Raw genomic sequence first — 25,359 nt, forward strand, 5'->3', positions numbered from 1 at the left:
CCTAGTTTCAACAACTAGGCACCTTTTGTTCTATTTGCTTTATCCTCTCTCTCTCTCTCTCCCTCTCTTTCTCTCTCTGTGTTTATTTTATTCTTATTTTTTGCTATACCACTCGAGAGTCTTCCACTTGACAGTCACTGACCTCCTAACATTTTATTCCTAAATACTCGAGTGCCTCTCATTAAGTATAATCGCCTACAAAACCACAATACTGTTATCAAACTTAAGAAAATTTACATTAATTTCATAACACTGTCTAGAATACGCTCTATATTTAAATTCCTCCAGTCTCCATTGTTAGCTTTTACAATTTTTCTTTCCCAAAACAGGATCCAATCTAAGTTCAATATTGTAATTGGTGGTTATATCTCTTTAGTCTCTTTTAGTCTAGAATACTTCTAACTTTAAAAAATTTATTCATGGCGTTAACTTTTTGACGGGTAAAACAGTTGTCTCAGAGGCTCTCCTACATTCTTGATTAGTCTAATAGTTTCCTATTTGTGGTGTTTCATTTCTTCCTCTTTTTATATTCCCTGTAATTCTGAAGTTAGGGCTACAGTCCTGAATAGGTTCCAGTTTACATTTTTCAGCAACTGTACTTAGTAGGAAGGGGCGTGGATGCCACACACTTATAGCGCCTTCACCACTATTGGTAATACTAGATTTGGTCACTTGGTTAGCATGATCACTGCCAGATCACTTCACTGTAAATATATGGTTTTTCTCTTTTGCAGGTTATCTTGTAGTAAGTAATCTGTGCTTTACCTACTATGAACATCCTGCTCTTCAAAAAGTTTTACCTTATGATTTTAGTATCCTCTGGTGATTTTTGCCTGGCAATATTTTTTTTTTTTTTTTTTTTTTGGCGGTACGCGGGCCTCTCGCTGTTGTGGCCTCTCCTGTTGCAGAGCACAGGCTCAGCGGCCATGGCTCACAGGCCCAGCCGCTCCGCGGCATGTGGGATCTTCCCAGACCGGGGCACGAACCCGTGTCCCCTGCATCAGCAGGCGGACTCTCAACCACTGCGCCACCAGGGAAGCCCCCGCAATATCTTTGTAACAAACTCCTTTTCTCATTTATCAGCCCAAATTAGTCTCTGTTGCTTGTAACCAAGAGCTCTGACTTAGAAAGCCACCACCTATTAGTAAGAAACAGCATGGAATCAGGGGACCAGAGAGCCTGGATTGGCTGACTAACGGGCTGTGTCACTTTGAGGGAGTGCTTGGTCCTGTGTGTGGTGCTGATGGAGCCAGTCCCCATGTGCTGTCCTGAATTTGCTCAATCTTTTACTTCTTCCCACCGCGTTCCATGACTCTTCCCATTTTTGTCCTTCTTTTTCTCGGCTCCATTTTCATATCTGGGGGGTGGTGGAGCAATGGGGAAGGGGAATGGGAAGAAGATGGGTAAAGGCTGAGGGGCTCCACTAAGCCCCACACAGACTGGCCCAGACAAGCCTAGGAAATCTGACCGCACCCCAGTTCTCAGGCACTGGCTGCCTCACGGATTCCAAGAACAATGCAATGCCAGTTTTCTCTTTGGGGAACACGCAGCTTAGTGGACTCTAATGCTAGCTGGTAGCTTCTGTTGGATGCCTCAATGTGGATTTCCCACTTCCAGCTCAGCCTGTCTTCTCCACTGTGAGCTCCTTGAGGGAAATGAAGCACTCACACAGAGTGGACACACGTAACTACTGAGTGGATGAGGAGTGAATACCAACTCACCTGTAAATATAACCACTCATCAATTCACACCTTTTTTGACCCCTTTCCTGACCTCCAAAGGCAATGCTTTCATGAGACGGTGTAGCATACGTAGAAAGAGAAATTGACACAGCAAGGTGTCAACTCAGTTGCCCACATTTCTAATCGGTTGATGGCAGAAGTAGAAGCAAGTTTCCAATTACTAGATCATTTATTTTCCTCATAACTAAGTTCTGGGAAAAACTATCATCCAGAACGGGCTTGAAGAAGCATACACCTGGCACAGCCCAATTTAGACCTTAGAATCCCTGCTCAGACCATTGCCCCATGAAGCATTTCTTACACTGTGGCTACCTGCTCACCTTTGAGCCATCACACCATTGCTGGACCAATAAATAGCAGTGCATCCAGGCCTCAGGGGCTGGGTGGAGGTAACCCTGGAGGTCTGTGCCTGATTGCCAGTTCCCGTAGATGCCCTTAGTTCTTAGTGTAATTGATGTGTCATAGGCTTCATCCCGTGATTTGTTATGGCCTCATTGATTAACAGGGGGCTGACAGAGCCCAGTGTTTTTCTGCTGTTCTCTCTGGCAGGAATGTTTGTTCAGCAAAAAGGAAGGAGGGGGGTAGGGTTGAAAACACAGAGACTCTGCTTCCCCTTGTACCTCTCTTCCCTTCTGGGCATCAGGGAATCAGTCAGGGCTGGATTAACCTGATGGGGGCTTGATGACGCGGGTCCCATCACAACTGGTTCCTAAAGTTTCCTACAGGAATTGATAGTGGCCTCCCTCAGTTTTATAAGTAACTGGAGGCTTACAAGACTTTATGAAAAGTTGCTGGTATAGAAGACCTAACTGGCTCTCTTAGCAAAACAAAACAAAACATAATGTAGCCTGTTGGCAAAATGAATTGATGGTGATCAAAGACAGGAAAGTTTTCTCGTAGCTATGTAATGACAGGGAAGGGGCAGGAATAAACCTGTGATGATGGAGAGTTTCCATATTTTGATCTGGGAGGTGGTTACGTGAGTATATATACATATGTGTGTGTGTGTGTGTGTGTGTGTGACAATTCATTGAGCTGTCCACTTAAGATTTATGCACCTTACTCTGCGTATGCTATAATCTTATTAAATTTCTTCTTCTTAAAATACAGCCTGTGGTAGTGGAACTAACCCTGTATTCAGAGCCACTGACTTCTCATTGTCCACCTTTTGGCTGTCTTCACTTCTTCACAGAAGCCTTCGCCGACCACAGCTAGAGTAGCCCACCCTCCCCTCTACACTCTATCCAATTACCTGGTTAATTTTCTTCACTGCACTTAACATCATCTGAATATAGCTTATTTATTAATGTACTTACTGGCTATCTCTCATCACTAGAATGTAAATCCTGCAGTGGCAGGGCTTTTGATCGTCCTGTTTCCTATGGAATCCCCAGCAGGAAATATATGTTGACTGTCTGACTGACTGAAGCAGAGATACTTAAGCTGGTATTAGGACTCTGGTATAGCATTAGTCTTATCAAAATAAGGTCAGGAGATCAAACGATGCTCATGGTAAAGACTCAGGATTGTGGCCAAAGCTGAGTTAGAGTTCACCAGGCCAAGGTCCAACATACAATCCAGAAAACAAAGTCATGGTCAACATCAGGCATGAGTGGTCATCGGGCCAGGTACAAGGGCTACTCAGGTGTGCTGGGCCAACAACAGTGCAACCTCCAGCCAATGAATGGTCACTTACGCACATTAGTTCAGGGGTCTGAACCTGCTTCCTGAGGTTAGGATACACCGGGGGTTCTCAACCAGGGCAATTTTGCTTTCCAGTGGACAGGTGGCAATGCCTGGAGACTTTTTTTTTTTTTTTTTTGCGCTACGCGGGCCTCTCACTGCTGTGGCCTCTTCCGTTGAGGAGCACAGGCCCCGGATGCGCAGGCTCAGCGGCCATGGCTCACGGGCACAGCCACTCCGCGGCATGTGGGATCTTCCCAGACCGGGGCACGAACCCGTGTCCCCTGCATCGGCAGGCGGACTCTCTACCACTGTGCCACCAGGGAAGCCCCCTGGAGACATTTTTAATTGTCACAGTTAAGGGGAGCAGGACTACTGGCATCAAGTGGGTGGAGGACAGAGATGCTGCAGAACATCCTACACTGCACAGGACGGCCCCCGAACCCTCAGCAAAGAATTATCCAGTTCAAAATCTCAATAGTGACCGGCTGAAAAACCCTGGAATAGAGGAGAGGGCAGACCCCATCCAAAGTGGGGGGAAATTGGGATCTCTGCTTTGAAATTGTACAAATACTATGCTTTTCTACTTCTGGAAGCAAAGGCCACAAATTTCCTAGAGAGAAACAAATTCTATCCGCAAGCACTCTATCCATACTCTAGTCTGTAAGAGATTTTATTTTATGGATATCCCTTTCTCTACAAGCACAGGTTGACCAGTATTTAAGCGTGTTTTACAGTGTCATTCTGGGATGTAAAACCTAAAACTAGTTTGAGTTTTCCTCCCTGGATGAGCTCCTGGCTCCTGGCAGCTCTGCCTGACAACCCGTCACTCTTGGGCTTCAGGCCAATTTCTTTAATGAATCTCTCTAATTTAATTCATATTTTCCCACCTCTCTATTAAGTACCACCCAGGCTCATCGAGCCTAATATTTGAACCATACACATTTAATGACTGTCCCTTCATTAAACATTACAAGCTCTTTCAGGCCTTGGCAGACGGGCGCCCCATTCGATAACCTAGTGCCCCGGCAAAGTCAACAGCCAGGGCCAAGTTCATCCCTCTGCTTCCCGTCTTACAGCTGGGGCTGGAGCTTCGTGGGTGAGATGGGCTTTATCACCAGGGAAGCATAAGTTTTCCAGGCCAATGGATTCAGCGCCCTGGCTATATCTCATGCCTTGACACTAGATGTCAGCGAAGGGTAATTGTTGTCTCAATTTAGAGGCCAGCTCAGGTAGCTGCTGGCACCCTCCGTTCATGTTTTATAGCGAAGGTGAAGTATGGCTTCGTTCCCACTGCACACATATATTACAATAAAAGGGGATATCGGCGCCTAGTGTTTTTAAAGGCTAGTCATAAAAGATGAGTAACGAGGCAGTTTAAAGCTAAAAGACAGCTGCCAAGCTCAATGGCCATGATGGATGCCGAACACCCAGTGTGGAGAAAACCCATTCCTCTGAGACCACCATCCAAAAAATTAATTACTACAATTCAGCATCTTTAAATGTGCCACTTAATATACTGCTACCATAATTAAATTTCCAGCCCTGTGACCTTGAGACCATTTCCTGAGATAATAAATGAGATCAAGGTTTAATCGATGCGGATGCGAGTAGAAACTGTCCAAGGGTGCAGGGAGGTTCCGGGCTGTGAGTCAAGGCTGGGGGGCGGACAGGGACCCTGCCAGTGTCGGGCTCGTCCTTCTCAGACAGGGGTGGCTCCTAAAGTTTCTGTGTTTGCCAACCAGGACGGCACAGTGACGTGGAGACGGCACAGGACGGGGAGCCAGGAGGCTAGTGTCCCAGGCAGAGCTGTGCTGCCGAAATCGTTTGACCTTCATAGAGTCGCTTCTCCCTGAGCATTGGAGGCTGTAGATCGAAGGGCTAGACACTTGCTCTCCACAGTGCTTTCTAGCTCTAGTGTTTTCTAATTCTTTCTGTTAAACTGTATGAAGAAACATGTCAGCTGCCCCCTTCCCTCCCAGCAACAGCACTCCCACACCCCACACATCTATCCTTTAGAAACGGTATGGTAAGCAGTTAGGTTTCTTTGTCATTTACCAGGGGGTTATGGGTGGTGATGCAGGGTGAATGGGGTTTGCTAGTATCTCCCCCGGTAGAATGTCACTGTCTTAATAGCCAGGTTCCTTGGAGGGCTACGGACGTCCCCTTGTCCAGCTAACCTCCTTAGCTCCTTGGCAGGTGAAGGGTTACTTCTCACATGGAAGAGCACAGAAAATGAAAGGTCTTTGTAAAGAACCTGGCTAACTGAAAGCCAGAGGTAGGTTTAAAGGGTGGGCCACATGCAGTCAGAGAGCTGTGAGGGGAAGGAAGGGTGGGTGATCCCCACCCTGTGCTTTGGGCCTAGGAGAGAGTTGTGCCCACATTTGGTTTCAGTGAAAAACTACTTGGGCTTCCCTGGTGGCGCAGTGGTTGAGAGTCCACCTGCCACTGCAGGGGACACGGGTTCGTGCCCCGGTCCGGAGGATCCCACGTGCCGTGGAGTGGCTGGGCCCGTGAGCCACGGCCACTGGGCCTGTGCGTCCGGAGCCTGTGCTCCGCAACGGGAGACGCCACAACAGTGAGAGGCCCGCGTACCGCAAAAAAAAAAAAAACAAAAAACTACTGAACACCAACTAGGCACTGGGAACCGTGCTGGAGGCTGGCCCTTGCCCTCAATTTGCTCACAGCATTTAAGGGAAATGGGAAGAAATCATTTCACAAGTGTCGGAGTATAATCATACAGACCTGTATAAGGGATTGCTGAGCCGGGTGGAGCCTTATTAGCTTTACCTTTTATTAGTCCCCCGTTTCCAGCAGCCTTTTTGAATACCTGCCCATTGACTGGTCTACAGCAGAATCCCCTCCCCAATAAAAACATGGAAATTACAAGCCTTAATTCACCATCACCTAGGAAAGGTTTATATTAGCTTTTTCCTCTCTAAGTTAATAGTGAATAAATCTCCCAACTTATCCACCTACCTATCCAATCACATGGCATATGTCTAAGGCAGTGGGACTCAACTGGTGGTGACTTTGACCCTGAGAGGACACTTAGCAATGTCCGAAGACGGTTTGATCATCACAACTGGTGTGGGTGTAACTACTGGCATCTAGTGGAGAGGGGCCAGGCGTGCTGCTAGCTGCCCCACAATGCACAGGGCAGTTCCTCCAGCCCACCTTCCGAAACCCTAGTCTAAGGTAGTCAATCTAACATCAACTCAACCAGTTGAAGAGTAATAAAAACAGTCCCACATCTTGTAACTTTGGTCTTAGTATATCAAAATAACTGGTTTCACTGATTTTTTTTTTTTTTTTTTTTTTGCGGTACGCGGGCCTCTTACTGGCGTGGCCAAAAGCTGTGCAGCGTGGCCAAAATAATAATAAGTTTACACTTGATAAACTGGGAAGTATGGAGAGGAAAGTGGCCAGCATGGCAAGGTACCATCTCCTCACGGGGAAATGACAGAAGGCACTGAAATGTCTCTGAAGAGACTTGCTCACTGCCTTCAAACATCTGAGTATGCTAGGTTAGCTGCTTCTGGCTATGGTTCAGTTTCTCAAGGATGTACCACTCAGGAGGGGTCCTTAGGGGTGATCATCCATCCTGGGACAGGGTGCTCATCAAGGGATGATGGACAGAAGGTGTTGATTTTTGTTTTTGTTTCTCGCGGTACGCGGGCCTCTCACTGTTGTGGCCTACTCCTGTTGCGGAGCACAGGCTCCAGACGCGCAGGCTCAGCGGCCATGGCTCACGGGCCCAGCCGCTCTGTGGCATGTGGGATCTTCCCGGACCGGGGCACGAACCCGTGTCCCCTGCATCAGCAGGCCGACTCTCAACCGCTGCACCACCAGGGAAGCCCAGAAGGTGTTTATTTTGACGTATATCAAAATTGCTTTTCTGAGAGTACAAGGCCACTCCACCCAGCTGGATATAAATCAGCTCCCTCCCTAACAGGATAGATTGTGGGGTGGGGTGGTAGTAGGATTAAGCCCAACTCAGGGCATGCTGGCTAAACCAGACTTAAGTTGGAGGACACTAAAATAACACCCCTCAGCTTCCTGTTTAAGTGCTGCCTTTCCTTGCAAACCTCATTTTTACAGGTGCAGTTTGGCAAAGGAAGTGGCTGTATTATGCTGTTGGGGGCCAGACTGGAAGTGATGGCAGAAGTCCCAGCAGGACATATTTCTGTTCATGAAAGGAAAACATCCCAGGAGTCAGAAGTCCTTAAACATGAAAAGGACTCCCTGAAAACAGTGAGTGAGCTCTCCCTTTTGGGTAGTGTTAAAGCATCTTCCTTCGAAAGAAAAATCTATATCATGTGGGATGAGCTGATTTCCAGGCCTCCTCCAACTTTCCAGTCCAGATCCAGTCACCTGGGGTCTTTTCAGTGAACAAATATTTATTGAGCACTTACAGTGTGACACGCATCAAGTATTGGACACCTCTTGTACATCACTTCAGGTCTTCTCAGACTCACTTCTTGTGCCAGCCACAGCTGTGGCCCCCAGTCCTCTGCAGACTTCAACCAGCTCTGCACAGAGGCAGCCTGGCTAGACTTCACTGCAGGCCTGCATCACGGGCCTCTTGCTTCCTTCTTTTGCTTCTCTGAAGCTGCGTCATTGGATGGCCAGGAGAACCCACTTGTAACTCATGCCTGTATAACTTGGAATGGTGGGGGGAGTTAAAGTTCAGTGAGATAACCTTTGACCAATGGGAGATGGGACCAATGAATGAATGCTTCCCCCTTTCTTTCGCTGAGTGGAAGGGCCTGTGATGTACTTCATAAGGCTCCTCAGAGGTTGTGCAGTATCCGCCTGGTACTTCTAGCAATGGTCAACTTGATAATGCAAACGGTACCAGCTCTCCCTCCTTCCCTGTTCACTCTCCCTGTCCTTTACTCTCGCCTGCTGGCATCACACCTGCAAATAACTATTTGCACATAGCCTTTGTCTCAGGCTTTGCTTTTGGGGAAACTCAGGTTAGCATCCACTATAATTCGTGATAGAAGTATGGTATTGATCAAAACAAATGTGGCCCCTGCCTTCATGGGGCTTATAGTCTTATGATCCATATTATTATAAAAGTCTATATTTCTATTTCATCAATGAAGAGAAAGGGAAACATATATGCTTAGTCATTACATATTCATGGGGTATTTGATATGTATGAAGCCCTTCAGAGGCATCTCTATCAAACAATCTCATCTGGAACTTTACATTGTAAACTAGCATTGCCATTTACAGTTTATCATCAAAGACTCTGAGCCACAGAGAAGTAAACCAACTTGAAGTTGAAGCCTATATTCATTTGGTATGTAATATGGTTTAAGAACTTGGAAAATATGCTTTCTAGAGTTCTTTTCAACTCAAAGGGTCTGATTTTGTGAGTTGTTTTAAAATCTTTCTTTATATCCTTTTTTTGAGGGGTATTTTCCTATAGGCTGTTATTTGATAGTAAGTTGTTGATTTGGAAGTTTTTCTTTGGCATTAAATGGAACATTATTAAGTTTCTCATAAAATATGACATTTTTGTAATTGATTTTTTGACACCTAATATATTCACATGATTCAAACTTCCCTCTCCTGCCTTCCATCCCCCTACCCCATCACCCATGAGGTAACCAGTTATTAGTTTATTTATTCTTCTAGAGAAATTTTATGCAAATGCAACTCCATACACATGCATGTCTTTTTCTACCTGCTTGATTTAATTTTTAAAAACGGTAGCATACTACATATGTTTTATGTAACTTGATCCTTCCTTTTAATATATATTTGAGATCTTTCCATTTCAACATACAAATAAATTCATCATTCGATAGCAGGATAGTATTCCATTGTACATATACTGCAATGAGCAGTCTATGGAAATGCCACATTGATGTAGGTAAGTGTCTGTAGGATAAATTCCTTAGAAGAGGAAATGCTGCATCAAAGGACACATGCATTTATAGTTTTGATAGACATCAATACATTGTCCTCCCTTGGCCTTGTAACAGCGCTCCCATCAACAATGTATCACAGTGGCTGTTTAGGCAGTGAAAAGATTTTTTTACTTTTTAAAATAAACAAGTTGGGACTTGCCTGGTGGCGCAGTGGTTAAGAATCCGCCTGCCAATGCAGGGGACACGGGTTGGAGCCCTGGCCCGGGAAGATCCCACATGCTGCGGAGCAACACAACTACTGAGCCTGCGAGCCACAACAACTGAGCCCGCCCGCCTAGAGCCTGTGCTCTGCAACAAGGGAAGCCATCGCAATGAGAAGCCTGTGCACTGCAACAAAGAGTAGCCCCCGCTCGCCACAAACTAGAGAAAGCCCGTGAACAGCAACGAAGACCCAACGCAGCCCAAAAAAATAAAAATAAAAATTAACAAGTGACTTTGGTGGTTTTAATGGAGGTCAAGCAAGTGAGTGAAATCAACCTTTACCTATTGTAAAACTTATATTTTCAAAAAAGAAAAATCAGAATCAATATTACCCCCAAACAGAAGTCTACAGAGAACATTTTATGATTTGAACCCTGAGGTTAAATTTCTATTCCCATCACCCGTGGATTCGGAGATTTCTCCTCCAAAGAGTAAACGCTCAGCCTTCTGACATCTCTTTTCTCCCTTTGTGGATCAGTTAAATAAGTTTCTTGGCTCCCTCACTGCTAGGAAGGGAGGTTTCCTCTGTTGCGTGTCAGGATGGGCTGCAATTCAGTTAGCTCCCCCGACATCACATGCAACTAACCCTTCTCTCCCTCTCCCAGAACTCTCCCTGAACTAATTTGTTTCTCCTGGGATTTCGTCTCCGCCTGGACACATTGCTATCAGTAACTATTCCCTTTTCCAGTTCTTTTCCACTGATTTTCCTCTCATAGTTAGTAGACTCTTGAAGTTGCTTTAACTTCATGCCCTATTTCTCCAAAGAGTTCTAACCCTTGCTTAATTCATTTATTGGATGTTGCTTTTTGCAAGGTGACCCAGCAGTTTTTGCTTAATTAAGATTTTAGTATATCTCCACCAATCATATTTATATGGGATCATTCTTTCCCCAACCTGGAGTAAAATATATACATGTTGAGAAGGAGGCTCCTTCCAAGGCCTTTTGGGCTTGTGAGCAGTTGGTGCCCAAGGAAAGGAGCCCCATGGAGCTAACTGGGGTGGCTGGCCTTTTGGCCTTTGGAATTTACTAGGAGCGGCTGCTATTTTTATAGAGCAGTGGTCATTGGCCAGGCACTTTGCTTTCATTAGCTCAGTTAACCCTGCTAATAAACTCACAAAGGAGGTAGTGTGATAAATCCTACTTTATAGATCAGGAATCTGAGGCATAGAGAGTTTAAGTTACTTACTCAGGGCCGCACAGCTCACAGGGCCCAGAATCAAAATCTGCTCCCAACCTACCTCTGGGGATTTAAGGGGAGACTTTGAACACTGAGACAGTCATATCTGAAGTTTCCTATCCCCAATCTCTTCTTGACATACTTTCCTTCTTTCAAATTGGGATTAAAAAAACACAAAAGCCTCTAATTTCTCACCCTCTTCTTGTGTTTTTAAATAACTCTCATCCTGTCCTCCATAGTAGAAAAGACAAAGGAACAAGCAATCAGTGCTTGCCTTGATTGGTGCTCGACTTTCTCTTTTGCATCTTCATCTCCATGTCTCACAGGTACCGTCACAGAAACTATTTCCAAACTTGTGGGGAGATAATAAGTGTATGCATTGAAACTTGAAGGGAGGGAAAGAACAAAGTGTAAATCTTACCTTTGAGACACACGTTGCTGGATTCAACAAATGATTACTGCTTTCTAGCCCCACGCCAGATAGATAAATGGCATGAATCTTTATCTTAAGGAATTTTAAAAAACCCGATTGGGGTTGGGTGGAGATAGTTATAGAAGTGGCTATGGCAGAAGGCACAATGAAAGTAAGTGTTCTCTCTTGCAAGTCTCTCTTCATCACCCTGTATTGCATCTCTCATGCACAGAATTCCTTAGGCAACCTTACTCAAAGCAAGGTTTCTCTTTAAACAGAAGAACTTGTGAAGACAGAAAACATGCAAAATTGGGTTCCAAATTACTTCCTGGTGGATTCTTTGCAACTTTGGATTTACTTCTCTTTAGTAAATAAGGGTGAGATGCAGAAAGATGAATGAAGGATGCCAATCATGCTATATTGCCTTCTCTATCATATTAAAAAAAAATAAAACTATGAGGGAAAATTATGCAAGTAGAAGATTATAAGGGTGTCCTATCAAGGAATAAAACTCATCTCCACCAAGGAATCCTACTATTTTAGAGTCATACCTGTTGAACCATGGGAGCTGGTTCAATGCCTCCCAAAATAAAATAAACAAAAACCTGAGCCATTCTATTATCACTTCACTTCCTTTTAATATATCCTGAGATAAGCAGAAAAGATGGGTGAGAAAGGAAGTTACTAAATGATGCCCCTAAACTCTGAGTCATCTTGTCAATTAGATCATCAATAGATAAGACCAAGGATGGGTAGGCAAAAGCTAAGTGTGATTCAGCTAAAAGCTCAATATGGAAAGGTCCAAACCCAAATGTCATGAATTAGTCTGACTTTAAAATTTTAAAATAGTTTATTTAGAGGATTCCCACCGTTAAACTCAGTCAATCAGAAGAGCCTTAAATACATTGCTGCCGTGACTTCGAACAGCCTCTAGGAAAACGTTCATATTTCCATCTGCAGCTTAGGTAGCTTGTGCTGTCAGCAGAAACCCCAAGATGGCATTCTTGCCTTATTTTTCTAAACGGTTCCCTTGGCTCAAAAACAAAACAAAACCTTCCGAAATGCTCACAAGATTGGATGACTCGATTTGGGGGAAGGGGGAGAGGGAGAAAGTGACATTCTTTCTATTACCTAATAACCATGGCTTTCTGAGTAGGTGGAAAAGGCAGTTGTCTACTGGATATGATTTTAGGTATGCTATAGAAAAAGGTCCTTTTGCACGATAATTTCTGCCTGCTGGTCAGCCATGCTGCACGCAATGGGATTTTGAGACCCTCTTTCTATGTGTTACCAGTGAGGCTATAGGAAGTCTCATGGTTGACATCTAGAAGCAGCCACACGGTCAGACAATGCCAGCCACAGATAAGGAAACTGGGTGTGTTATCTATCTAGCAGGGACCTGCGGAAGAGGGCATAGGAAAGGTAAACTCTGGCTAAACCAGAGACTGAGGGGAAATAAATAATGCTTGATTTCAATTCCATTTTATAGTTTATAGTTTCTGTTCACTTACTATCTCGTTTTAATCTTTCTAACCATCCTGCATGTTAAACAAGATGAAATGCAGGTTAGGGAGCTGCTTATTGTCTAACGCCATGCAGGATAACACAAAGAGGTCAAGACATTGGGATGATGTTGGAGGGTCAGGATGAAAATCACCTTTTCCCTCTTGTGTGTATGTGGCCCCTCCCTCCCAGGCAGTTGCTTCCCACTGAGAGTTAAACACACTCAAGCCTCTGCCGTCACTTGCTCTGTTGTTAAATCCAACGTGCATGTTTCAGTCTCACTTCTCTTGATCTCTCAGTGGAAACTGACACTATTGATCATTCTCTTCTAAAAACACTCCCCCCTCCCTAGTTCTGAGATACCACACTTTCCTGGTTTTCCTCCCAGAGTCTGGTTTTCCTCCCAGAGTCTGGTTTTCCCATTTCAGGTCTCCTATGCAGGCTGCTTTGTCTCTACCAAATCATTGCACGGAGAAGTTCCTCCTGGTCTCGCCTAGTTCTTCGGTTCTTTTCCCGTATCTCACTCCATACATCTCTATTGTTCTAATTACTAGTGACATGCAAATGTAAATTTCCAGCCCAGACTTCTCTGAATTCCAGACCTATACAGGTACCTACTCAACATCTCCACTTGGCTATCTCAAAGACACCTCAGATTCAGCACGTCCAACACCCAGACTCAAAACAGGTCTTTTCATGCTTTCTACCTGAATAGTGTTTGCATCTGAAATGTTATTTACGCCAGAGATCTTAGACTCATCCTTGGCCGTTTTCTTTTCCTCTCCTCTGTAGCAAATCCATCACCAAGACTTCTCAATTTTATCTAATTATCTCTCACATTTGTCCACTTTTCACTTTGCCACTGCTGTTACACTAAATCTTAGCCCCACCTCTCAACCAGACCTCCCACCCTTCTCCCTGTACCACTCTGCTTTCTTATTAATCTCCACAAGGAAGTTAGAGTAATTTTTTCAGAACATGAACCTGGTCATGTCCATCACTTGTTTAAAACGTGTCGATGGCTCTCTATTGCCCTTGTGATGAGGACCAAAATTCTGAGAATGTTTTACAAGGTCCTGTACGGTTTGAGTCCTGCCAACGTTTTCAACCTCTTCTTATACCTTCAGCCCCTGACCCCCAACCTCAGCTTGTTCTATGTGTTTCAACTCTATTTATTCTCTCTTGCTCCCAGGTCCCCATTCGTATCTTTTCATCCCCATCTGATCTTAGAGCAAGGGTCATCTTCTCAGTCATGGCCCCCCAGTCACCCTCCTCTCTCCCATTCTAAGTCAAATTCCTTTGAAATTATCCACTTCCTAAGAGTGGTTACCACCCTTCAAAGGGCTTATCTCAGTTTGTCACTATGCATTCCTTGACACGATTATTTGATTAATGTGTATCTTCCTCATTATATTCTAGGCTTGATTTTTGCTTACCATTTAGTACTAACTACAAACTCAGGGCCTGGCATATAGTAGATGCTCAGTTAATATTTGTTAAGAGACTGAATATTGAAGAAGGAATAGCAAGATCCACATCTATTTCACTATTTTACCTAGTTCAAGCCACGATGCAGATTTTCAGAGATAACTAACATTACCTATTTCATACTTCAGGGGTCTTAAAGAATAATTTCCAATTTGGTTACTTTTTAATATCATCCAACAAGTCCCACAGTTGTTTTCAATGTAAAAATAAACATGATATAACCCTAAAATTAAACATCTGTTTATAGGAACTCATATTTCTCTAAAGTAAACATCCAGATGTATTCCATAAGTTATCAAGTTGGGTTTTTGTCGTTCAGGAAAAGGAGAAAATTACATGGGTAGAAGCCCTTATTGGAGGAGATGGATTTCCTTGCCCAAATCAGAGGAGAGCTGACTCAATGCCAGTTGCTAAGAGGATTCATGAAAATTTTCCCTATTAAAATGTAACTACTAAAAAATAATGTAACTACTAGAACATGGACTGAGAAGAAGGAAACTGAATTTTAGTATGAAAATAGTCAATTCAGGTGTGGCTAAAAGTATTTGAGATTCATCTATCTCAGAAAAACGTCGTGATGATCAAAATAAAACTGTTATGGGATGTAATCAAACTTAGAAGTTTTTGCACAGCAAAGGAAACCATAAGCAAAACAAAAAAACCTATAAACTGAGAGAAAATATTTGCAAATGATGAGACCAACAAGGGCTTAATTTCCAAAATATACAAATGGCTCATACAATTCAATAACGAAAAACCAAACAACCCAATCGAAAAATGTGCAGAAGAAGACCTAAATAACCTAAATAGACATTTTTCCAAAGAAGACACACAGGTGGCCAATAGGCACATGAAAAGATGCTCAACATTGCTAGTTATTAGAAAAATGCAAATGAAAACTACAATAAGGTTCCACCTCACACCGGTCAGAATGGCCATTGTTAAAAAGTCTAAAATAATAAATGCTGGAGAGGGTGTGGAGAAAAGGGAACCCTCCTACATTGCTGGTGGGAATGTAAACTGGTGCAGCCACTATGGAGAACGGTATGGAGGTTCCTCAAAAAACTAAAAATTGGGCTTCCCTGGTGGCGCAGTGGTTGAGGGTCCGCCTGCCGATGCAGGGGACACGGGTCCGTGCCCTGGTTCGGGAGGATCCCGCACGCTGCGGAGCGGCTGGGCCCGTGATCCATGGCCGCTGACCCTGCGTGTCCGGAGCCTGTGCTCCGCAACGGGAGAGGCCGCAACGGTGAGAGGCCCACGTACCACAAAAAAAAAAAAAAAAAAAAAACTAAAAATAGAGTTGCCATATTATCCAGCAATCCCACTCCTAGGTATATATCCAGACAAAACTATAATTCAAAAAGATACATGCACCCCTATGTTCATAGCAGGACTATTCACAATAGCCAAGACCGGGAAACAAGATAAATGTCCATTGACAGATGAACGGATAAAGAAGATGTGATACACACACACACACACACACACACACACACACACACACACACACACAATGGAATGTTACTCAGCCATCAAAAAGAATGAAATAATGCCATTTGCAGCAACATGAATGGACCTAGAGATTATCATACTAAGCAAAGTAAGTCAGAAAGAGAAAGACAAATACCGTATGATACCACTTATATGTGGCATCTAAAATACGACGCAAATGAACATATCTATGAAACAGAAACAGACTCACAGAAATAGAGAACAGACTTGTGGTTGCCAAGGGGGAAGGAAAGTAGGGGAGGAAAGGATCGGGAGTTTGGAATCAGCAGGTGCAAACTATTATATTTAGGATGGATAAACAACAAGGTCCTACTGTATAGCACAGGGAACTATATTCAGTATCCTTTGGTAAAGCATAATGGAAACAAAGATGAAAAAGAATATAGGTATCTATAACTGAGTCACTTTGCTATACAGCAGAAATTAACACAACACTGTAAATCAACTATGCTTCAATAAAAGTTTAAAAAATGTTATAATGACATAAACATATCTTACAAACATAATACATCCTATAGATTTTCCTAGGGCCAATATGATAAAAAAAAATTTCAAAATTAGAGAAGCTAAAATTAGTAAGCATAGTCTTCATGCTAAATCTAATAATTGCTAAATCCAATAACTTGCACTTAAAAAATGACAAGATTCCTCTGAAAACAAATTTGTTAAGGAAATGTGACACTTCAATGGACTGTAGTTTTTATTACAAACTTATACTTTGTACCTTATAGTTATGTTTACATACCTTAAAGTTATGTTTGCAAAAGTACCTTATAGTTATGTTTACATACACCAGCTTGCTGGGAATATGTCATTTAATTTTTTTAAGCTACTTGTTAGTAGCTGGATATTTTAAGGATTTTCCCATTTTGGTTGAATCCAACAATAAATTAGTGGGTTATTTCCTAAACTGATTTCTTTTGGGTAAAAATTCAACTGATCTCTTTTAAAGCCCTGAAGTATATAGAAAAATTAATACCTAATTATAAACATAGATGCTTACAATAGATAATTTATCTGGATAATTTATCTTTTGCATTTACTTGTTGTATTTATATAATAGTCATAACTAATAAAATGAAATAAATATTACTTTTCTTTCTTAAATATTATGCAGCTCTAACTTTTGATTCATCTTCAAGACAAGTTGAGGACAAACACAAAATCTGACAGATGTATTTTTAAAGACTGAATTTTTTTCTTCCATCTAATTTAGGATCTCTGGGATAAACAAGATATTTTACATATGCTGATAGAAATAACTGACAGTTCAAGCTTCTGTGCCTTATACTTGTTAAAATATTTGCATTCAAAAGCAAAGTCAGAATTGTAGCTCAAGTCTATATGTATATCTTTCCTAAGGAACATAAGACCTAAATACCATTTTAAATTGTAATTGTTTTGAAATCATGCATTTCAAAATACAAACCTGCATTTAAAAAAAATAGGACATAGTCTCCTTCATTCAAGCTTTTTCACTGACTGTGTATATGCCACACACTGTGGCAAGTATTGGATATGAAAGGAGGGTTGAGTGCCTGTCCTTAAGAAGCCTGGAGTCTTCTGAGGGGACACCGACCACAAGCAGGTAATTGCAATATAGTATAACAAGTACTTCAACTGTGGTCATTACTGGATTCTGGGAGCAAATAGGAAGAGCTCAGAGCTGGTTATCAGTGATATTCACTGAGATTCTGGGTTTTCTTGGCACAAGTTAGGATTGCACTTCTTCACCTCTTTAAAGTTAGGCATGACTTATTTTGGCTAATGAAATATGGGTGGAAGTAACACAAGCCATATCTAGGTGGAAAGCCTTTTTCCTTCATGGTGACTGGCAGTACTGCATATGGTGGAGGATCCAATGGGCTTGGACCCTGAAGGTAGATGATATGAAGCAGAGGCTCCAGTTAGCCTCAATGGACACACAGTGTGTGTCAGAAATAAACATTTATTTTTTATTAAGCCACTGATATTTGGAGGATGTTTGTCACTGCAGCACAGCCTAAACTATACAGACCACTACACGTTTTACCCCAAACTCGGAAAACTAGAAAAGTTTTCCAGTGTGCACGAGGCTAAGCTGAGATCTGAAGGATGAATAAGACTTATCCAGGTAAAGAACTGAAGGGATCAGTGTTTCAGAGGTAAAAGTACATGCGAAGGCTTGGAGCAGGATGAGAATTCAGCATGTTTGGGGAAGAGGTTTTTTTGTTTGTTTGTTTCTAATACAACTGGAGTATAGCAGTCCCACAGAGCTACTGGAGATTACTCTGAGTAGGGCCAATAGTAATTGCTAATCAAGGATAAGATTCCAAAGTATTTCTGCCCTGTTCATTTGGGCTCTTGGACACAGTAAGGAGAAATGAAGAACCAAACTGTTGTGGACCAAAATAATGGTAATTGTCCTTAATGGAAAATTCACCCGCAAAGTACAAAGTAGCTCTCCTCTTTCAGTAGGGGGTCTTTTTATCCCTTACTTACATCCTTGCTTCAGTTTGTACTTTCTTCTTTACATATAGACTCAAACGAACCCTTCATCTCGTTCAAGTCTGTTGTGTTTATGTCTTTTCACGTCTACTAGACTGTAAGCTTCTTGAAGGCAAGGCCCACGTCATTTTTATGCATTGTAGGCACTCAAAAAATTCCTATTAAGACAGCTGCCATTATTTTAGAAACCTAAAAGCAGATCACAGCCTTGGCTAGCTTCTACATGGCTGCTTTAAAATGGAGATAAATCTCTGTGCACAGGTGAGGATATATCCATTTTTAAATGATCCAGAGATAAGCTGAGGTCTTGTGATGACAGTGAAGGCTGGTGGGCTCGTGGAATTTGCTGCCCAAGACCTAGATTCTAGGGCCACCGTTTCTTGGTTGTAAGCCCTTGGGTTTAACTCTCAGTCTTAGTTTCCTAACTTGTGAACTGCATGGAAAGCCTGCCCTACTCACCTCTCAGGGCTATTAGGGGACCCAAATGACAACTCTGAGAACTTTTAAGTGTTGTACAAATATGATGTGATATTCATATTACTGCTGTTGGCAGCATGAATCTTGAATCATTAGAGGAAGCGGGTATAATGCAAAGCCTGTACAGTTGATGAGACCTGGGTTTGAATTCTTTCTCTGTTACTTAACCGTTGCATAATTTTGGTCAAGCAATAAAATTCTAGAATATCACCAATCTCTCACTGATTTAGACTGAAATACATTTCTTTTTTTTTTTTTTTTTGCGGTACGTGGGCCTCTCACTGTTGTGGCCTCTCCCATTGCGGAGCACAGGCTCCGGACACGCAGGCTCAGTGGCCATGGCTCACGGGCCCAGCCGCTCCACGGCATGTGGGATCTTCCCGGACCGGGGCACGAACCCGTGTCCCCTGCATTGGCAGGCAGACTCTCAACCACTGCGCCACCAGGGAAGCCCTGAAATACATTTCTTATACAAGTATTCTTAGTAAAGAATACTAGAAGTGACATAATAGAAGGCCGTCGAGTTTCAAAATCATGAAGGCAGAATTCAAATCCCACCTTCACCACTTATCAGACATGTGACCTTGGTTAAGTTAACTACCTCGTAGAGCCTCAATTTCCAGCTCAATATAATGGGGATGGTAGTACCCAGTTTCCTAAGGTTAAGAGACCATCTGAAGTAGAAAGTGTTGTTTTATTAAGCCTTTGAAATGTTAACATGTCTGTTTACCATAGAGCAAACTTCAGCCCTAAGAATTCTGAATCCAGGCTTAGTACTTTTCTTAGGTCATGGAAAAGGTTTAGTAACATTTAGCTACTATTAAAGGGGCACCTTCTCTTATCCTAACATAGAGAAAATGACTGAATAAACTTAAACCTACACCTCAGGTCAATTTGTGACTCACCAGACCAGACAAGATTCCTATTAACCTGGAGGTGGCCGAGGCAGCTCGAGACCCCTCATTTCCTCATCTTCCCTTTCCAAGGAATGGCAATGACTTATTTTCCCCAGGGTTATACAAGATTTAGGAGAAAAATAAGAGATACGGGCCACAACCCAATAAAAGCCACTGCACAAACAAGACACATATTTGTCTGTTTTCTTAAGTACACAATCTTGGTCCAATAAATTTGTTTCCCGTGGCCACTGTCATGGTCCACCCAGCTGGCTGCTGGATTAACTCTACTTCTGAGCAGGCAGATGAGCGAGGCTTCCGAAGAGAAGCAGGTTCTCCAGTGTGCCAAGCCTCCCCTCACGCACAACCTCTGAGGTCCATTCCTGATGAAACAGCCTAAGTGGGCTGTTTGCTAGCCACTCGCCTTCACTGTGAGTGTGGTTTGTGCACGAGCAGTATCATCATCTTCTGGGATCTTGTTAGAAATAGTGACTCTCAGGGCTCACCCCAGACCTTCTAAACCAGATCTGCATTTTAACAAGATTCACGTATACTTTAGTGAAGCACTTGGCTACAAAGTCTAAATAATACCTGACACCAGGTGCCAAAGAGAGCCACTCCTTAGGACTTACTTTGGATATCTCCCCAAAATCTCTTCACCAAAAGTCTTTTTTTTTTTTTTTTTTTCCGGTACGCGGGCCTCTCACTGTTGCGGCCTCTCCCATTGCGGAACACAGGCTCTGGACGCGCAGGCTCAGTGGCCATGGCTCACAGGCCTAGCCGCTCCGCGGTATGTGGGATCTTCCTGGACCGCGGCACGAACCCGCATCCCCTGCATCGGCAGGTGGACTCTCAACCACTGCGCCACCAGGGAAGCCCCACCAAAAGTCTTAAACTAGACAGGATACTTGGTTAAAGCTGCACTGGTCTCTCTGCCCTACCACACATGTATACTCAGTGCAATGAAGATATCATTACTCACTTTCGAACAAAGGATCTAAAGATTTTGCGAGTTGTGGAAAATCATACAGCTAGGCAGTTGCTAAAATGTAGAAAAACCTTCCTTTTCTGTAACTATTGGTTTTGGCTGATAGAAGTCATGCATACAGTCATATTTCAGAGAAATTACCATGCCTTAATGAGAACTTTAGGTTGAAGGAAGACATTTCAGTCAAATGAGAGTGAAATTCATATGATCAAAATGAAATATGTGGCATATTTATCTAATCAGCTAGAGCTGCAATCTCGAAACCAGGGTCATTTACAGCTCAACCAACTCATCTAGTCATTATCAGCTAATGATACAATGAGTGATTACCCCCACATTGAGATAATAAGTGAGTTCATGAAAATCAGCCCTTCTATTATAAAGTGTGACAGGTAGGACCGAAAATAAGGTCTTTGAATGCAGTGAGTGCTGGACTTACCTGACAAAAATTTAATAGGAAAAAATGGAACTGCATAGTGATAAGATGAGGTACGTCCTTTTTGGAAAGCAATTTAGCGATGTGTATCAAGAATCATTAAAATGTTCACACTTTTGCATCATGTAAATTTTCCTTTTTCTTTTCTAGTTTGAAACAATATCAAACTTTCAAAAATTGCATCTGAAATACAAAGAATTTTCCTATACCATTTGAGAGTAAGTTGCTGATATGATACCCTTATCATCCTTGAATATATTAGAGTGAATTTCTTACAAATGAATACATTTTTCTGCATAACCACAACAGAACCATCAAAATTAGGAAACTAACACTGATACATTACTACCATCTTGTCCTCATGCTATATTCATTTTGCTAAATATCTCAGTGATGTCTTTCCTCTAAAAGGATCCAGGTCAGAATTACATTTTGCTTTTAGTTGGCATGGCTCCTTAGTCTCCTTCCATATAAAACAATTCCCCCTTTCTTCCCTTGCTTTTTATGGTCATGCTGCTTTTGAAAACCTCAGACCAGTTATTTTGTAGATGGAACCTCGATTTGGGCATGTCTGCTGTTCCCTTAAGATTTGATTCAGGTTATATGACTTTGGTAAGAATATCACAGAAGTGATGGTGTGTTCTTCTCATTGAATCATATTGGGTGGCACATAAGTCTGATTAGTCTTTTTAGTGGTTATATTAACTTTAGTCACTTCATTGAGGTGGTATCCACCAGCTTTCTCCATTGTAAAGTCATTCTTTTTTCCCTTTGTAATTAACACCTATTAGGCAAGAAGTTACTTTGACATGATAGAAATATTCTATACCTCACCAAATTTTCAACTAATTAATATCATTAGTTTATTTGGATTATCATAAACTCATGTATTCCTATTTCATTCAAAAGGTTTTTAATCCGTTACTTCATTATTTATTTTGCTACTCAAATTCTCCCAGATCTGGCCAGTGGGAACTCCTTCAAGTTGGCTTTTGTGTTGTTTTGACAGGCCTCCATCATTCTTTGAGCACTTTCTCTTTGGCACAAGATGTTTCAGGCTCATCTTCTACTTTTCCTGCACTGGAACTGGAATCTTCTATTTCTCTGAGAAGGTTTGCTTACTTTTAGTGCAAAATTATATTTAGAAACCAAAATTTGGGAGCTAGATGTGCTCCTTGCACAGTGATTCCCAGTCATTGTCTGTAGACAGAGCTAGGAACTGAATAGATGTAGCTATGTCCATCTCTCTATATAGCTATATAGAGATATGTATAGAGGTATTTATATCTATGTATTAAACTGTGAGTACAAACTGACACTTTCAATTTGAATCTGACACCACATGGTTTGTTGTAGTTTTCCTTCTTTCAGTCATTCCCTTCTTTGACAATGAGAAATCGGACTTCGGTTATTGCTAATGTATTTAGTTACTCGATTACCCACTTATGTGTAACCAATCTCCAGTCACTGCCACCACCCTTCTTTCCCGTGAGGTTACCCTTGTTGACCTTCTCTCAGCCTCTAGGGATTTCACCACCCTACCTACTATGCCTTACTCCATGTAACAGCTTTTGTGTATAGCATACTTAATGTATTTGGAGTTCAGTTTCATTATTTTCCAGGAATTTTAGGAATGTTTAATTTATAGGACCTTATTTATGTCTGTAAGCCAATCAGAACAGTTTCTTTTAATTTAAAAAACTTTATAATCTTATTTACTAATGCCTCCAGAGATAGGAAAACGTTTCACATTTACACTATGAGAGGTAAAGAACTTTCTGAGTTATAGACACACACACACATATATATATTTATATATAAATATTTACACACATATATATATATATATAGAGAGAGAGAGAGAGAGAGAGAATATATCTTCAGTTCTACAACTTTATTCATAGGTTAAGAGCAAGACAGCAACTCACAGGTCCAGATGTCACAGAGCTGTTCACTCTCCTTGCGAGCATGAAATTCTTAGTTAATTTGAGTTCAAAGTAGACAAACATACAAGCAAAAAAGACTAAAAATCTAGATTCTCTATTCTTTCAACCAATAGAGAATAGACCTCTATGGTCCATTAGTCCATTTCCATATATTACCAAATAGTCGGACCATAAAACCAAATTCTACTAATTATTGCTGCCACCATAACTTATCCTTCATGAACCAGAAACAAAAAAAAATGCAAAATTAGAGGAGAGAGAGGGGAAAAATGCTACAGAAACACAGAGACAGAAGCAAGGGTATGCTGTGATTCTAGTGGCCATCTACACCAGTTCACCTGGGACAGTCCCAGTTTACCTCTATTGTCTTTTAATTTTTTTTTTTTTTTTTTTGCGGTACGCGGGCCCCTCACCATTGTGGCCTCTCCTGTTGCGGAGCACAGGCTCCGGACACGTAGGCTCAGTGGTCATGGCTCACGGGCCCAGCCGCTCCGCGGCATGTGGGATCTTCCCGGACCGGGGCACGAACCTGTGTCCCCTGCATCGGCAGGCAGACTCTCAACCACTGTGCCACCAGGGAAGCCCTGTTGTCTTTTAATTATTAATCTTTTTCACTTTCAAAGTGTCTCAGTTTAGACGATAAATTATATGGCCAGGGGTGAAGGGATCAAATCTCAATCTCAGTAATTTTTCCAGAAAACATCCTAGAAGAGGAGACCACAAATAATGGGAGTCTTTCTGAAGTGTTTCCACCCAATTTACACTTAAATAGGTCAGAACATTAGCTGGCACATTACAAACATTCAAAAATATTAGCCATTAGGGTGGTTATTGTTACGTTTGATGTGACTGGACAACCCTGCTGTGGCTGACACTTCATGAGGGAAACCTTGGATTTGGGGTGCTGACTGGAGTGCTCTGGGCTACCACAACTAAGATGTAGAGAAAACTCATACGCATGGAGGTGGAGCTCCCTGCTGTAACTACTCCTGTTACTACTTGTTCATTATTTTCCATTGCCTTCTAGTTGTAAATAAACTACAGCAAATTTAAGCTTTTTCTTTCTCTATTTATTGTTTGGATAGAGATCTCAATAATTTGCAGACTCATCTGAACTCATAAAAGCAGACAAGCCTGGAAGTTATAAAAAGTCATGGGAAAAACAGAGCAATTCAAGAGTAGGGGACACATCTTTATCAACCAAATTGTCTCTTATTATCAAAGAAACAGGATAAAACTAGAAGTTTTCAAATAAATTTTCTTATCAAGATTCAGGAGGAGAGGCAGGAGACAAGACGGTAGAGTAGAAGGCCTTGAGTTCACCTCCTCTCATGAAAACACCAAAATCACAACTAACTGCTGAACAACCATTGACAAAAAAGACTCAAACCTACCACAAAAGATATTCTACACCCAAAGACAAAAAAGAAGCCACAGCAAGATGCTAGGAGGGGCACTTTTGTGATACAATCAAATCCCATACCCACCAGGTGGGAAATAATTATATCACAGAGGTTCTCCCACAGGAATGAGAGTTCTAAGCCCCACGTCAGGCTCCCCAGCCTTGGGGTCTGGCATCAGTAGGAGGAGGCCCCAGAGCATTTGGCTTTGAAGGCCAGCAGGGCTTGAGTGCAGGAGCTCCACAGGACTGGGAGAAACAGAGACTCCACTCTTGGAGGGCACACACAAGTTTTCACATGCACTGGGACCCAGGGCAAAGCAGTGACTCCATAGGATCCTGGGTCAAACTTACCTGTGGGTCTTGGAGAGTCTCCTGGGGAGGTGAGGGTTGGCTGTGGCTCACTGTGGGAGCACGGACACTGGTGGCAGGGGCCCCAGGGAATATTCATTGGCGTGAGCTCTCCTGGAGGTTGCCAATTTGGCACCAAGACCTGGCTCCAGTGCTGGGATGCCTCAGGCCAAACAACAGGATGGGAACACAACCCCAGCCATCAGCAGACAGGCTGCCTAAAGTCAACCTGAGCCCACAGCTGCCTATATACATACTGCTTGACACATCCCTGTCCACCAGAGGGACAAGACCTAGCTCCAACCACCAGTGGGCAGGCACCAGTTCCTCCCACCAGGAAGCCTGCACAAGCCCCTGGACAAACCTCACTCACAAGGGGCAGACACCAGAAGTAAGAAGAACTGCAATCCTGCAGCCTGAGGAACAGAGACCGCAAACACAGAAAGTTAGATAAAATGAGACAGCAGAGAAATATGTTCCAGACCAAGGAACAAGATAAAACCCCAGAAGAACAACTAAGTGAAGTGGAGATAGTCAATCTACCTGAAAAAGAATTCAGAGTAATAATAATAAAGATGATCCAAGATCTCGGAAAAAGAATGGAGGCACAGACTGAGAGGATACAAGAAATAATAAAGAGCTAGAAGCTTTAAAGAACAAACAGAGATGAAAAATACAATAACTGAAATGAAAAATACACTAGAAGGTATTAATA

This window comes from Monodon monoceros, unplaced genomic scaffold, assembly GCF_005190385.1.
Source record: "Monodon monoceros isolate NGI ecotype Baffin Bay Population unplaced genomic scaffold, NGI_Narwhal_1 Super_Scaffold_21, whole genome shotgun sequence".
Lineage (NCBI taxonomy): Eukaryota > Metazoa > Chordata > Mammalia > Artiodactyla > Monodontidae > Monodon > Monodon monoceros.